The sequence below is a fragment of the Lissotriton helveticus genome, chromosome 6 (assembly GCF_964261635.1).
Source record: "Lissotriton helveticus chromosome 6, aLisHel1.1, whole genome shotgun sequence".
Classification (NCBI taxonomy): Eukaryota; Metazoa; Chordata; class Amphibia; order Caudata; family Salamandridae; genus Lissotriton; species Lissotriton helveticus.
Genome location: NC_136067.1, coordinates 585902125 through 585917376, shown reverse-complemented (window position 1 = coordinate 585917376; position 15252 = coordinate 585902125).

Genomic DNA, 15252 nt, shown 5'->3' with positions numbered 1-15252 from the left:
CGAATTAAGTGCTGCCGACGCTGATGACCTTCTGGGGAGTTGTAAAACCAGTCTGGCTGCAGCATGTTGGATGCACTGCAGCTTTCTGAGAGTAGATTTTTTCACTCCGGCCATAAGGCCATTGCAGTAGTCGAGTCGAGAAAGTATGAGAGCTACCGCGACTGACTTTCTAGCTGCAATTGGGAGAAAATCAAAGAATTTCTTTAGGGATTTTATTTGTCCAAAGCAGCGACCGGCAGTAATCTTGACGTGGTCATCGAAGGAGAGAGATGAATCGAATTGCACGCCTAGGTTCCGGGCTGATGATACAGCCCTTGGAGGGGCCTCTGATCCTAAGGGCCACCAGTCTTTCGGACAAAAAGACAGATGTTTACCCTATGGGATGATTTCTGTCTTAGCACTGTTGCATCCAAGATGGTTAGTATTTAGCCACTTAAAAACATCAGAGAGACAGTTTTTGAACCGGAGATCTGCGTCAGTCCGCTGTTTGTCAATAGTGACGACCAATTGAGTGTCGTCAGCGTAAGACGTGACTAGAATCCCATGTGATTCTATCACAGCTAGGAGGGGTGCCATGTAGATGTTAAAAAATAGGGGGCTTAATATGGACCCCTGGGGCACTCCAGATGTGATGAGTTTTTCGCAGGAAAGGTGAGGACCGAGGGACACGGTCTGGGACCTATTAGATAGGAATGATGAAATCCAGGCCAAGGCTGTGTCTGTCACGCCAATCTCTCGCATTCTGTTGATTAAGATGACATGCGAGATAGTGTCGAACGCTGCTGTAAGATCCAGCAGGATGAGGACAGCTTGCTTGCCCTCATCCTGCAGGAATTTGATGGAATCAGCAAGTTCGATCAAAGCTGTTTCGGTGGAGTGACCGGAGCGAAAACCTGATTGTTGGGGGTGCAGGATGTTATGGGCTTCTGCGAAAGTTTTAAGCTCCTCATGTACTAAGTGCTCCGTGACTTTGCCAAGGATAGGAAGTAAGGAGATGGGGCGCATGTTAGTCAAATCATGGGAACAGTCCAGCCCGAACTGCCAAGCCATGCCTTCACTGGACCGGAAACAAGCTTCCGAGAACCAGTTTCTGGCATTTCAGCCGTCTTCGGCCCGGCTTGCTTGAATCCAGTGGCAAAGTGAGCAAGGGACTCACGTCTGAGCATACCCTGCCAACTTATGGCAAACAAAGTGGTACAAAAGGGGGTGGTGATGGACGGAGCATCTGAACCAATCAAACACTCACATCCAGTCAACAGATCTGGGTTTAATCCATCACCGTTCTTTAGCCCAGTCTGCCACCCCAGTTCAGACATGGCCATATGCAAATCAGTCTGACCCTGTGCCTCCATTCTAAACCAACAAAGGAGAAAAATTTACAGTTTACAGTTTACAGTTTGTTGGCTCCAGGATCTTTTTATGTCGAGCATTCAAGACCGCTTGTATATACTTTTGTATATACTTATATATTAGTATATACTTATATGTGTATGTACTTTGTGGGCTCTGGAGATCAGCCCTAGGACTTGTCTGCGTCCACTTAGGGACTTTTTTTTCTTTTCAACAGCCTCTATTTAACTGTCTTAATAAAAAAGGACCAGTAGAGGTCAGTAAAATACCAGAATCGCTTTCTGCTGAGGGACTTTCTTTTTTTAATATTTCTGGCAACTGCCTCTATCTAAATTTGAGAGAAAATGACCAGCAGTGGTCTGTAAAATACCATAATCACTTTAGCATTCTCTAGATACCAGTCAATAGAAATTGTCTTCCACAAGCACCCATAAACATTAATAGTTTTTTCATATCTTGTATTTTCAGTGATACGACCACCGAAGGCCCTGATTTTATATTAAAAACAGAGCTTTGGACCATTTCCTGCTGAAAGGCAACATTTCTCTCCATGTGTTCCCATACCTGGTGTGTCATGCAGTTTGGTGCTTACTTTCCACCATGTTAAAGAACAGTAGATGTGTCAGCACCCAGGCTAATGTGCTACATAGCTAAATACATATAAGGTCCCAAAGGCAAGACAGATTGCATTGCAAATGCTTGTTTCATTTCATATCCAGTTCATCTTAGGGTTGCTGATGGATATACTCAGTTGGTTACAACCCCTCATTCTCCCATTTGATTCAATTATAGAATGACACCAAAATTGCCTACCGGTGTTTGGTGATATAGCTGCTTTTCCATATACGATTCCCATTTGACTTGGCAAACATCTTTTAAATATGTTTAAAATTATTCTACTTGATTTACTACTCTTGAAAAAATAGCTAGTCTTGTTAATCCAATATATTTATCACAAAATAATGAATTTGTTACAGACCCAGAATTTCTTCTATTTTCAACTGATTTTTTACGTGAATACTGTAAACACTGTGATATCCCATACTACCAAGCTGTAACTTTACCCCTAATTTCTCCCATCCTCAGATCTGTCATAGTTCGCATACTGGCTACATTTTTTGTCAGCTAAATATTTCTTGAACTTATACTTAGAATAAAGAGAGCCATTGCCGGCATTACGATATTTGGGTCGTCTTTTTTCCACCATCTACCGTTCCGAGTCAGAGGGTATGACATTTAATTCTAGATACCAGTCCTCTAATGTTATTTCACAAACTTACATTAAAAAAGATATCTTCCAGTAGAATGATCTTTGTCAAACAGGTTAATAGCTGAATCCCTCAATTAATCACGATGGACACCAAGGGTCGTATTGTACATTGTGCCCGTGGGCGCAAGGGGTAGATGTGTTCACTTTCTGGGCCCTCAGGGCACAATGGTATTACCTAAAGGGCTGCAGATGCTTGTGCAGCCCATTCTACAATACTGATAGTGCTGGAGCACGTGTTGCACCAGCACTATCATGAGACAGCGTTCCATTATTTGCATGGGGGTGTGACCCCATGCAAATGAGGGAATGTTTTTGCCTCGGCCCCCGCGTTTCATTTTGGACGCAGGCACAAATGCAAACTCAAAATGCGCCACAAAAAAGGTAGCATGCCGTCAATGCCCCCTCGGGGCAAAGGGGTTCCCATGTTCTAGGCAGGTGCAGTGAACATTGGCCATGGTGTTGATGTTAAGTTAGTTTTAATCATAGCGCTTATGTGCGACAATGTTTTATCAATGATCTTGTTCAAGTCTGTTGCCTTAACCTTTAAAACTGATCTTTTTTTTTTCAAACTCTGGTTTTCTCTTACAACTTCCTGTAGCATGAGACTATCAGGTTGGACCAATAGGTTTCCTTGGTTGTCTGGGAACATGTGGAGGTTGTCACAACTCAGAGTCCAATTTACTTCTAATATACTTCTTGTTGATTTGTCTATTCCCTGTATTCCTCTGCGTGTCATGATGGTTTCAAGCCTTTCACTCTGAGTCATTGCATGTATTATCTCTTTGTTAGGAATAATCACAGTTCTAATGTATTGAACTTGTTCATCATATGCTTCATCTCCTATATGTTTGTAGTGATCATAGGTCTGAATGCTAGATGCATGATCCCCCCCCATCTGCTTTAATCCTTGTATAGTTCCTATAACAAGATGCATGATAATGGGATTCTGCAGCCACTGCGTCCCTACTATAAACTGCTAAGATCTTTAAATCACAATTAATGGCTGCACACTCTCGAAGCCTTTTGTCAACTCTAAGCTCCGTGCCCTTGATTATTTCTCACTCATTAATGTTCCCCTGTAGCATTTTATTTTCTACAAAATATACATTCTTCAGCAGACACATTTGAATTTAATGATGTTCTTCTGTTTAGTTGTGTACTCACTCAATTCAAAAAAGTCTTTATTGCGATTGTTCATCTTAAAAGACAGGACAGTCAATTAATTACAAAAGGTTACAACCATAAATACACCTTAGCAAAAGTGCTGGCTTTACATAGTTTGACAGAAAAATCTAAAAAAATAAATACCTATTGTTACAGTTTAAAAACAGTTCTTAAGAAAGGATTAAATATAACCCACGCACAAGACTTTATACACATAATAAAATCCTTAAAATTTCAGTTCCACAGGGTGGACACAGTAACCCAACAATTTAATCAAATAGCTATTGAGGCCCTCCATATTTCACCCGTAGTGCCCATGCCCAACTCAGGAACTTAGCTACTCCAATAACTGCGATATCGTTAGAGCCAGATTTCAGCATCGCTAGTTCCTGGGTGCCATTTACATGTTAACCTACTAAGCGGCAGTGTCCCAACTCTAAACTGATGATAAAGCTTACGATCTAAGGGCTTCGTTATGAGATCCCAGTAACTTACCAGGCAGGGTTAATCTTTTAGCTCAAGGAAATCCCTAGACAGAGTAGAGCTGGTAAGGGAGGAGAACCTCCTGATATTAATTAGCTCCCAATATGCTGCTCTATAGGATTCTTTTGAGGGGAATTCCGCCGTCTCTGGGCAATCCCAGAGATCCCTCATCCCCATATCAATAAGTAGAGCTTTAATACTGGATAACCATGAGATCCTGTGTGAACGATCCAATCCCCTTACTTCTAACAGCGCCCTGGCAAAAAGGTGGAGCTCTGGAGTGATCCAGAGACGCCTCCAAAAAGCCAGCGGCCTGTAGCGAGCGATGTCCTCAATTGCATGGCAGCTTAGATCAAGGAGCAGTGGAATGCGGGGGGAGGATTGAGCAGACCCACAACCGATCTTATAAATTTATTCTGTGCAATAAACAGTTGGGTCAAATTACTAAATCCCCAGATTTCAGCACCGTATAGGATAGCAGCAATGACTTGCGTTGAGTAGATTTTAACAACAGGAGCTATGGGCTTGGTTAGAGATAACCTGTGTTCCTTAATGCTCCAGCTGTACTCACTCGAAACAGCATCATCCCTGACACTTGCTTCAGCTTTTTGCTTAATAGTTTGTAAATCTTTCTTTATAGTAAACAGGCTCCTGCACTTCCTGTGCTAACATATTTGGGGAACGGTGTTGCTTTCCACATTTCTCACAGTGTCTAACAGTGGAATGTGATTCCTGCTTGAGCCGCCTCTAACAAAGTTTTCCATGATGAGTAGTCCTGCAGGCTTTTTAGAGTAACACCATGTTGGACATTTGACCATAAATGAATTGTACACTGGGGATCAGAGGGACATTATGTGCTTGTTTCAGTCTTCTTCATGATGCTGCATGGTCATTCACCACCAGCTCTGGAAAAATAAATTAATTTAAACATTTATAAATGTTACTTGGTGTACTTAATATCATCATAATTACTATTATAATTATTATCGATTTATATAATCACATTTACTCTAAGTTTGATTTGGAATAATAAAATTCACAATAAATAAAATTATGAAACAATTGGGAGTGTAGTGTTAACACACAAAAGGCAAAGAGTTATGACTTGCTATCACATATTTTCCACCTCTAGGCATCCATACCTTGTCAATAAGTCATATTAGAACCCATCCACCCAAGTAAACTGGTTTTCTAAGGAATACTGGACTCACTCATGGTAATTTTGAATGTGAATGGCCTTTTGCTAAACACTGCAGCTGAGCGTTGGTTAGGCAACAGGCAATGTTTGATAAACTAAAACTGAATATGTAAGTAATAACAATCTAATCTTCCCACTGAATTTCTAAATTAGATCACACACATTACAAATCTGGTGTGTAGATTCCTAAAAGAAGTTATCAAAATATAGTGTGTATCCATGTTGTAATTATATATGAGCTGTTTAAAACATATTACCTCTTTAGGTGCAAGTTTTTCTTAATGCATGCACCACACGATTGAATTTTGTGCAACTGTGCAAAACCATTACAGACAATTATGTATGATTTACTAAAGTGTCAGTTGTTGCAACTTTATGGGGAAATTGTTGTCTTTTCATAGCACAGCAAATGCAGGCCTGGTCACCAGACCACAGTTAGATCTAAGGTCAAAATACCAGATATACCACTCCTCAACAGTATATTGACAAATTAAAGAAAATGAAATGTCTTGAATCATTCCTGACATAAATCTATAATGTGAGCTACACACTGAATCCATTATATATTCTGGAAACTTCATTCTGAAATACATCAAAAATATGGTTGGTACCATTAATTAATGTTGCTTGCAAACCATTGCATACACTTAACAATATCTCTGCTAAAGGAATTGGTAATTTCTCCCAAATTAATCACCAATGCTCATCTCTAATTCCAATCAGACACAACATAAGCCAATGATAATCACTACACTAACTCATTGTGTGCCTAGACATACTAAACCTGCATCATATTGTCCACTAACCCACACACATCGCTGGACATTTCCTAGATGTCATTTTTGCTAATACTTAACTAGTTACCTTTCAAACTATAACTCCTGTCACATGTTCAGACCACTACTTGCTTGCTTTCCAACAAAGAGCAACACTAAGCGACTCACCTAAAACTACCTTACATCCATCAACCTATCGACCATGGAACAAACTCCATTTGGAACGCTTAGAAACACAACTAACATCCAGTACAAATCTGGAAACAATACATTCTGTTCAAAAACTATATGAGTGGTTACAGGAATCTTTTGACATCCTGATACCACTAAACACTACACAAAAGAAAAAAAGCACCTTGGAGATACATAGAGATAAAAGACATTAAAAAAAATTAGAAAGCTGCAACGTACCTGGCTCAAAACAAACGCCAAACAAGACAAACTTCACCTACAGAAAATTAACAGATTATACAAGTCAGCTATCGAAAAAGCAAAGAAAAGATACTTTTCAGACAGATTTCAAAATGCTAAATGTGCGAAAAAATAATTTTATAAAATACTCAATGAATTTCACAAACCGAATTGCCTAGAAGGAACTCATCATGTTACTCAAGATTTCACAGACAAACTGATAAATCATTACAGTGACAAAGCAGACACGTTGGACTTGTACTTAAAACAGAGGCAAAGCACCAGCACTAACCCTTTGACAAAACAACAGATCAAGAATACTCTAACCCAGCCTATGTTCCTTCCAACACATCTCACACAATGAATTTATGGCCCTGGTCAAAGTAAGCAGGCCTGCCAGCAGCCCTTCTGACCCATGTCCACCACAAACTTTCAAGACAATTCTTTTAACAACCTCTGCCGCCACTCCAGTAAGAAGAATCATCAATGATTCCTTAACTACCGGAATATTTCCAGAAGAACTCAAAAAGTCATACATACGCCCTTTACTGAAGAAAACAAACTTGGACCAGCTGAACCCTGACAACTACAGACCCATTACAAATGGACCTTTCCTGGACAAACTGATAGAAAGAGCATTGTTCACCCAGATGTCACAATTCATTGAAGAGATTGACATACTTTCAGACTTTCAAACAGGTTTCCGTCTGGGAAGGGGCACAGACTCTGCCCTCCTTGTCATCTGGGATGACCTGAAGAACACAGTAGACCGCAACGGGGTTGCTGCGCTTCTCCTCTTGGACCTCTCGGCTGCGTTTGACATGGTTGACAATGACACTATGAAACAAAGACTCTATGAAGCCGGCATAGATGGGACTGCTTTAGACTGAATCACATGCTACCTTCAAAACTGAACTAATGTCATCCATACCCCACCTTTCTCATCCAAACCATACTCTACAAAAGCAGGAGTCTCTCAAGGCTCTATCATCTCGCCCATGCTTTTCAACATCTACATGAAGTCATTACCGTTACTGATCAATCAATTTCACCTCACGTGCTATAATTATGAGGATGACACACAAATACTCTTTCAACTGGAATGCCCCAAAGATATTGGAAACTCCCCAATTTTCAGTTGTTTCCGAGCCATGGATCAGTGGATGACTTGGAGCCACCTCAAATTGAATGCTTCCAAAAGAGAAATACTCACCTGTGGCGATTGAAAACATTAGGACCCGCTTGACGCCTGGCCTGATGAACTGGGATCTCCACCTAAAGTATCGAAGGAAGTAAGAAACCTCAGAATGACCATGGACTCCAAGCTGTCGATGAATGCCCAAGTGGACAAACTAGCAAGATCAATCTTTGTCACTATAAAAACGCTGCGATTAATTTTCCCTTATTTGGGATTTCTACACAAGATCCAAGCTACCATCTACCTTGTTCTGTCCAAACTCGATTACGCCAATAGCCTCTACCACAGATCACCTTTAACAATCATGAAAAGACTGCGTTGGTTTCAGAACTCTGCTGCCAGACTACTCTTCCATATCAATCCGCGAGACCACATCTCAACTGCCTTGAAAGCCCTGCATTGGTTACTGGTTGCCAGAAGATCCACGTTCAAGTTGCTTTGTATCACCCACATAGCAATACATGGAATGGGACTGCTTTTCATCAGATATAAAATCACCAAACACATTCGACAAAGGAACCTCCGCTATAAAATGGCACCTCGTCTCAAAATCCCAAGATACAATACAATAACCATGGGTGGCACATCAATCTCTGTTCAAGCAGGTAAACTATGAAACTCTTTACCCCCCCCAACATAAGATCCACAGACAGCCACCTTATCTTCAGAAAACTGCTCAAGTATTGGCTCTTCCCCACATAAGCACCAAACGCAAACAAACATTTACAGCATATCCCTCTGTATATAATCATTATTTTTTACTAAAAATATGTACCTATCTTGGTGTATTGCTTTGTATAAATATGTAAAATAATTACTTTTTTTTAAAACTTACAATAACACACAAAACCGGAGTTTATCTGGTGCATCTTTGGTCTACATGTACTTCTTCCATTGTGCATCTATGTACCTTCATTGTACTTGGATCTGTGTGTTTGTTCTTTCCTCCTGAAAAGTATATCAAATGCACTACCCTATTTCTCACCCTGTACCTCTAGCAATATATCCTCTACACCCACTCTCTCATTTGTCCCAAACCCCACACCACTACTATGATCCCCAAAATAACCCTTTCTAGACTCTTCCTTACTCTACCCCTCCTTGCATCATCTGACACCTCTTTTACTATACCGATTCCCAAAACAAACCTTTCTAAAATCTTCCCTCCAACTCTTACCCTCCACAACCCCTTTTTACTCATCCAAAAGCCTCCTCCTACTGCTATGACCTCCAAACAAAAATATTCAAAATCATTCACTCTCCTATCCCTCTTCTTTCCTTTTCAAATAAAATAACATAGTAACATGTTCACTTCTCAAAATTCATATTCCACTACACTAATTCACCACTAATCATGTAGGGGGTCCCAGAATAGCGTGCTACTCGCCCAAAAAGCGATTTAACACCTGATCAGAGGTAAGCAAGCATTATATAAATGCAAACCTTTTTCCCTCGTCTATCCCTCAGCTACCGTTCTCTATCCAACTGAATAACACATCCACCACTCAACCTACTTTCATATTTCACTATACTAATTTTCAACACTAATCCTTTATGGGTTCCGGAGTAGCGTGCTACTCACCAATAAAGCGCTTCGATACCCCATCAGGGTTACAAAAGCTATATATAAATGCAAACCTTTTCCCTTTTCTACCCCACTCCAACCCGTCTCAATCCAAATAACTGACTAACATATCCACCACTCAAATTACTTTCATATTTCACTATTCTAATTCAACACTAATCGTTATGGGTTCCACCATAAAAAAAAGCGCTTCAAACCCCATCAGAGGTAGCAAGCACTATATAAATACAAACCTCTTTCCCTCTTCTATCCGGCTGCTACCCTTCTCTATCCAAATACCTGAATAACATATCCACCACTCAAATTACTTCATATTTCACTAAACTAATTTTCAACACTAATCCTTGTATGGGTTCCGGAATAGTGTGCTAAACGCCAGAAAAGTGTGTGAACAACCCTTCAGGCGTAACAAGCGCTATATGAATGCAAACCTTTCTCCCCTTTCTATCCCTTCGCTATCCTCCTCACTCCAAATAACTGACTAATATCCACCACTCAAATTACTTTCATATTTCACCATACTAATTCACCACTAATCCTTTATGGGTTTCCGGAGTAGCGGGCTACTGGCCAAAAAAAAACAAGGCGCTTCAACACCCCATCAGGGGTAACAAGCACTATATAAATACAAACCTTTTTTCCTCTTCTAAACTTCTTCTATCCTTCCGAATCCAAATAGCTGGCTAACCTATCCATCACTTTAATTACTTTCATATTTCACTATACTAATTCAACACTAATCTTTTATGGGTCCCGGAGTAGCGTGCTACTCCCCGAAAAAGCTATTCGACGCCTTGTCAGGGGTAGTAAGCGCTATATAAATGCAATAACAATGCAATATAGTTGTTGAAAAATGCTGACAGGTCAAAATCTGTTTGGTAGAAAAATTAAGCCACAAATCTGCTAATCAATACCTTTGTGATTACATTGTAATTTGCTCTCCCCAATGTGTGCTTTTATCTTTCAATATTTTACTCCTCTATCTTACCCCATTCAAGCTCTCTTCCTTCAAGAGGAGCCAAAGCTAAACAAGTGAAGAAGGAATCATTTAGAACTCTCTCTGGCAATCTTTGCCAACATTTACGTACCCTCTTTGTTTATGAAAAAAGTTAGTCATCTACTAATTCAGAGAAGCCTCTGCTTAATGCTTTATAATACTAGTACAATACATCATTTTACTGTTCAAATGGTAAACTCCAGATGATTAGAATTTTCTCACTCTCCCGCTATCTGTCTAGGAGTTTATCTTAAGGCCACTGAGTCATTGCAGTACTGATCTGGCTTACTCATATTGAATTATGAAATAAAATTAAGACAATATTTCTTCTATCTTGAGTTAGTAGTCACCCAGCCCAAATATAATAATCATTGCCTGTGGCTTGCATTAGGGATCCAGCTCAGACATTCTGCAGCTGTGTCTTCCAGTGCCATTTGTATTTGCTGGAGCTGCGGGTTTTCTGTGGAGGTTTGTTCCATTTTTCTTTCTATGTTTTTAATGTTGGACCGCGGGTTATATTCTGGTAGACTAACATCGAGCAGATGATGAAGTCAGCGAGGTTAAATAGTGTTTTTGCTGCTGGATGAAAATATAAGAGCTGTTTTTTGAAGGAGGGATTTTCTGTACATCAGAGACGCATGGTCTTTTGAGACAATAAAAAACAGAGGCAGTATACGAGGCTCACTCAGCATGCTCGGTTATGGCACGTCACATGGTTGGTGGAGGTAGTGACACTCAAGGGATTTGCTCGCTGGGACACCAAAGATATCACAATTCTAGGTGATTTCTCTCCTTCCATGACCTCCAGCAGACTTATGCACTTTCCAGTACACAATTCCATACATTCCTACAGCTGTGCATGCACTACACACCGACATCTCTTCAAACACAGCTCTCCCAGAGTTTAGCCCGGAAGAATCCAAGACATTGATGGGGGCACTGGACAAAGGGCAGGTTTCCCAAATCTATTGCACCTTGATCCTTAATGCCCCTGAGTCACTAGCAGCCCTCAGAACCAGATGGGAAGAATAGATAGGACCTTTAGAAGATAATGACAGGAATGATGCGCTGATTGCCCGTAGAGTAGTCGTGATTTCATCCAAACTTCGTTTGGTGGAGATCTACTACCTGCACTGTGCCTATCCTGCTCCAGCCAGTCCTTTCCGTGCTGGCCTGGTGACCAACCCCACTTGTTGTTGCTGTTTCCATGTTATGTTATGTTATGTTAAAAAGTATTTATTGAGCGCACTGCCACCGATTGGTTTCCTGGCGCTAAGATAGACAGAGAACGGAACCTGGGGACGTGAGAAGAAGGGGGAATTAGTGATACGCTTGTCTAAAGAGCCATGTTTTTAAAGCTTTCCTAAATTACATGAGATCCGAGCAGGATCTGATCTCGAAGGGGAAGGAGTTCCATAGGCGAGATGCAAGAACAGCAAATCTGCAGCCACCAGAACGTTTGCATTTGAAGGCAGGTGTCTGGAGGAGGGATTGGTGAGCAAACGCAGATTGCGGGAGGGAGTGAGCCTGATGATGAGATTATCTATGAATTTGGGGCTTTTGCAATGGAGAGATTTAAAAATCATGCAGCCAGTTTTGAAGGAACAACGTTGGGCCAAAGGGAGCCAATGAAGGTCCCTGAGCAGAGGGGATGCTGAATGCCATCTAGGTTGCGCTGTGACAGTCTGGCTGCATGGTTCTGGACCATCTGGAGGCGCTTCAATAAGTATAAGTGTAAGCCTAGATATATAGAGTTTGCATTATTCAGGTGGGACAGTACGGTGGTAATCACCACCTGGATCATGGCCTCTGGAGTAAATAAATGTCGCACCTTTCGGATTTTTCTGAGCTGGAAAAAACACTTGGAGACCACTTGACCCACTTGTGTTTTTAAAGAGAGGTCACTGTTCAGGGTCACTCCGAGTGTCTTTGCAGCAGGAGTAGGAGTAGGGGCTTTGCCCATATCAGATGGCCAGTAGTGAGAGCCCCAAAATTTAGCACTATCCCCTGTGAGCACCAACTCGGTTTTTCCAGGGTTTCATTTTAAGTGGTTTTGATTCATCCAGGTTCGGATGAACCGCATGGTAGACTGGAAATGAGAGATGGAGGTCGTGGAGTTGTCGACAGTGAAGAGCAATTGCAGGTAGTCCGCGTAGTTAAACACTGACACCTGCATGTCTCTTAAGGCCTGGATTAGAGGGAGAATGTAGATGTTAAACAGTTGGGGTGACAGTGATGAGCCCTGAGGGACTCCACAAGTAATGGACCGTTTACGGCCAACCAGGGTGCCAAGGCGGACCGACTGGGAACGATTCTCCAAAAAGGACTTCACCCAACAGGCTGCTAGGCCCCTGATGCCAGCCTGGTTGACACGGTCGATCAGTATGTCATGGTCGACCGTGTCAAAAGTGGCCGACAAATCTAGGAGCACCAGGGCCTGAGGAGAATGTCTGTCAGCGCAGTAACGGAGAGAGTCTAGGACCGCAACTACCACTGCCTCTGTTGAGTGGGCAGGGCGAAAGCCTGCCTGATGGGGATCTAAACAGTTTGAGCCCTCCAAAAAGTTGGACAGGTGTTTCGCAACATGGGCTTCCAAAACTTTAGCCAAGAAAGGGAGCAAAGAGATTGGCCGATAGTTTGCCATGCAGGAGGGATCCGCCCCAGGTTTCTTCAGGAGTGGGATGACTGTTGCCTCCTTAAATGCAAGGGGTACTAAGCCGGATGTGAGAGAAGCGTTCAATAGAGTATAGGCCGGTGTCGGGACGGAGGACAGACACTCTTTGAGGATGTAAGGGGGACATTTATCAGAGGGTGCCCCAGACTTGACTCTTGCCAGTAACTCTAAGAATTGCTCATGGGTCATAGTAGGAAACCTATTTAATGTGACCTTATTGGTGGAGGTTTCATAAACAGGTGGAGCAACACCAGGGGAACTAGGAATACTCTATTTGATGTCCACGATTTTATCAATGAAGTATGTGTTGAGGGCATCACAAAAGGTCTGAGTTGGAGCCACCTTAGGGCGGACATTGTCTAAGTCAGTCAGCTCATTTAAGATTAAGAAGGTGTCCTTAGGTCTGTCTGCTGAGTTTAGAATACGGGAGGAAAAATAAGCAGATTTAGTGACAAGAATGGCCTTCATGTACTCCTTCCTGGCCATGATGAACTCAGATTTTAAGTTGGGGGAATAACAGCGGCGCCACTTTCGCTCAAGTTGGCGCAAGGATAGCTTCATTGCTTTTAGGTCTTGGGAGAACCAACGTTGAGCGTCAGCTCGCCGGGCCAGTTTAATGTCCTTATAAGGTGCATGGATATCGCTTGCATTTTGAAGCCAGCCAGCCAGGTTGGATTCGGCAGAATTATTTTTTTTTTTTCAAAAACCTTTATTGTGCAGAAAGAAAAGAACAAATACGGGCCCACAACCGTCAGGCCGGCCACGATACATTAAGGCACAAGTGCAGGCAATACAACTCCTCAGCGGTAGCGGATGATAGAACAACAAGCATCAAATATTACGTCCAATAGAAACTTGGCGCCGAGGAGAAGGAGCATTTCAAGGTTAGGTTTTAAGGTTTTTCTTTTATCGTTTTGAAACAAGTGAAAGCAATGAAGAATAAGACATAAAGAGAGCTGAGTCCATATAACAGCATCACGACATTGGCAGGCGGCTGCAAAACTGATAGCAACAATGGAAATCAAGTCCTCAAACAATATGGCGGTACAAAGTAAAAACAACCAAAACATCAGCCATCATTCGCACACCATACACAGCGCCGCCCCTCCCATCAACCCCTATCACGGACCCAGAAAAGAACAGGTTAAGAAAGCGCAGAAAAACAGAAAAATAAGGCCCATAGAAACTAAACAATGTAAAAGAAATCCCACCCCCCACCCAACAGCAATGCGGAGGCTACGGCCTACCCCCCCCCCAGCAGAGTGTCTGTCGCCCATTAAAGAACCCGAAATTCAGACGAAGAAAGAAGAAAAAGGAAAAAGGAAGAAAAAGGAAAGAAAGACCCCTCACACTTGAGATATAGGGAGTAAGAAGGGATAGACTAATCCCCTTACCCCCAGAAAAGAAAAGAAAGGCGGGGAGGAGCCCACCCAATGTCAGAGCTCCCGGACTTCCCAGCCGCATATAACCTCTACGCCACGGACAACAGTAGATTCGGAGGACCGAGAACCCAAGGAGTATCAGAATCAGGCAGACCTAGAAGTCCGGGTCAGCGCAAATCAACATATCAAAATACGGTGCTGTCCGGGTCCTCACTAGTTAAGCAAACAGGACCAATAAGGGAAACACCCACAGTCTGGCCAGAACCACCAAATCCCACCAGACATGGCCATCGCGGAGAAGAGGGCCAATTGCACATGCTCCCGGGCTTCCCAACCGCAAATAAACTGTCCATCCCAAATACCATAGTACAGCACGAAACACAGGAGAGAAGGGGGAAAGTCAGCGTATAGAACAGCAGCACAAAATGAAGAAGCGCCCCCTCTCGAGTACCACTCGTCAGTCAAGCATCTGCCCATCGAGAAAAATACCCCCCTAGCCCCGGATAGCCCGAAAACGGATCCCAGAACATGGCTTCCCCGGAGGGCCCGCCCCCATTTAAACGAAAAGACAAAATGGCCGTACACAACAGAAAGAAGATACCCAGAAGCAAAATGGATTGTATAAGCCACAAACAGCGCCAGCAATCAAAAGAAGCCGACCCGGAGGAGGGCCCTAATAACAGAATCTCGGCCTCCGCTGTCAACACCAGACCTAAAACACACAAGTTCCTTCCATAATCCGGCCACCCGAACTCACACAGGCC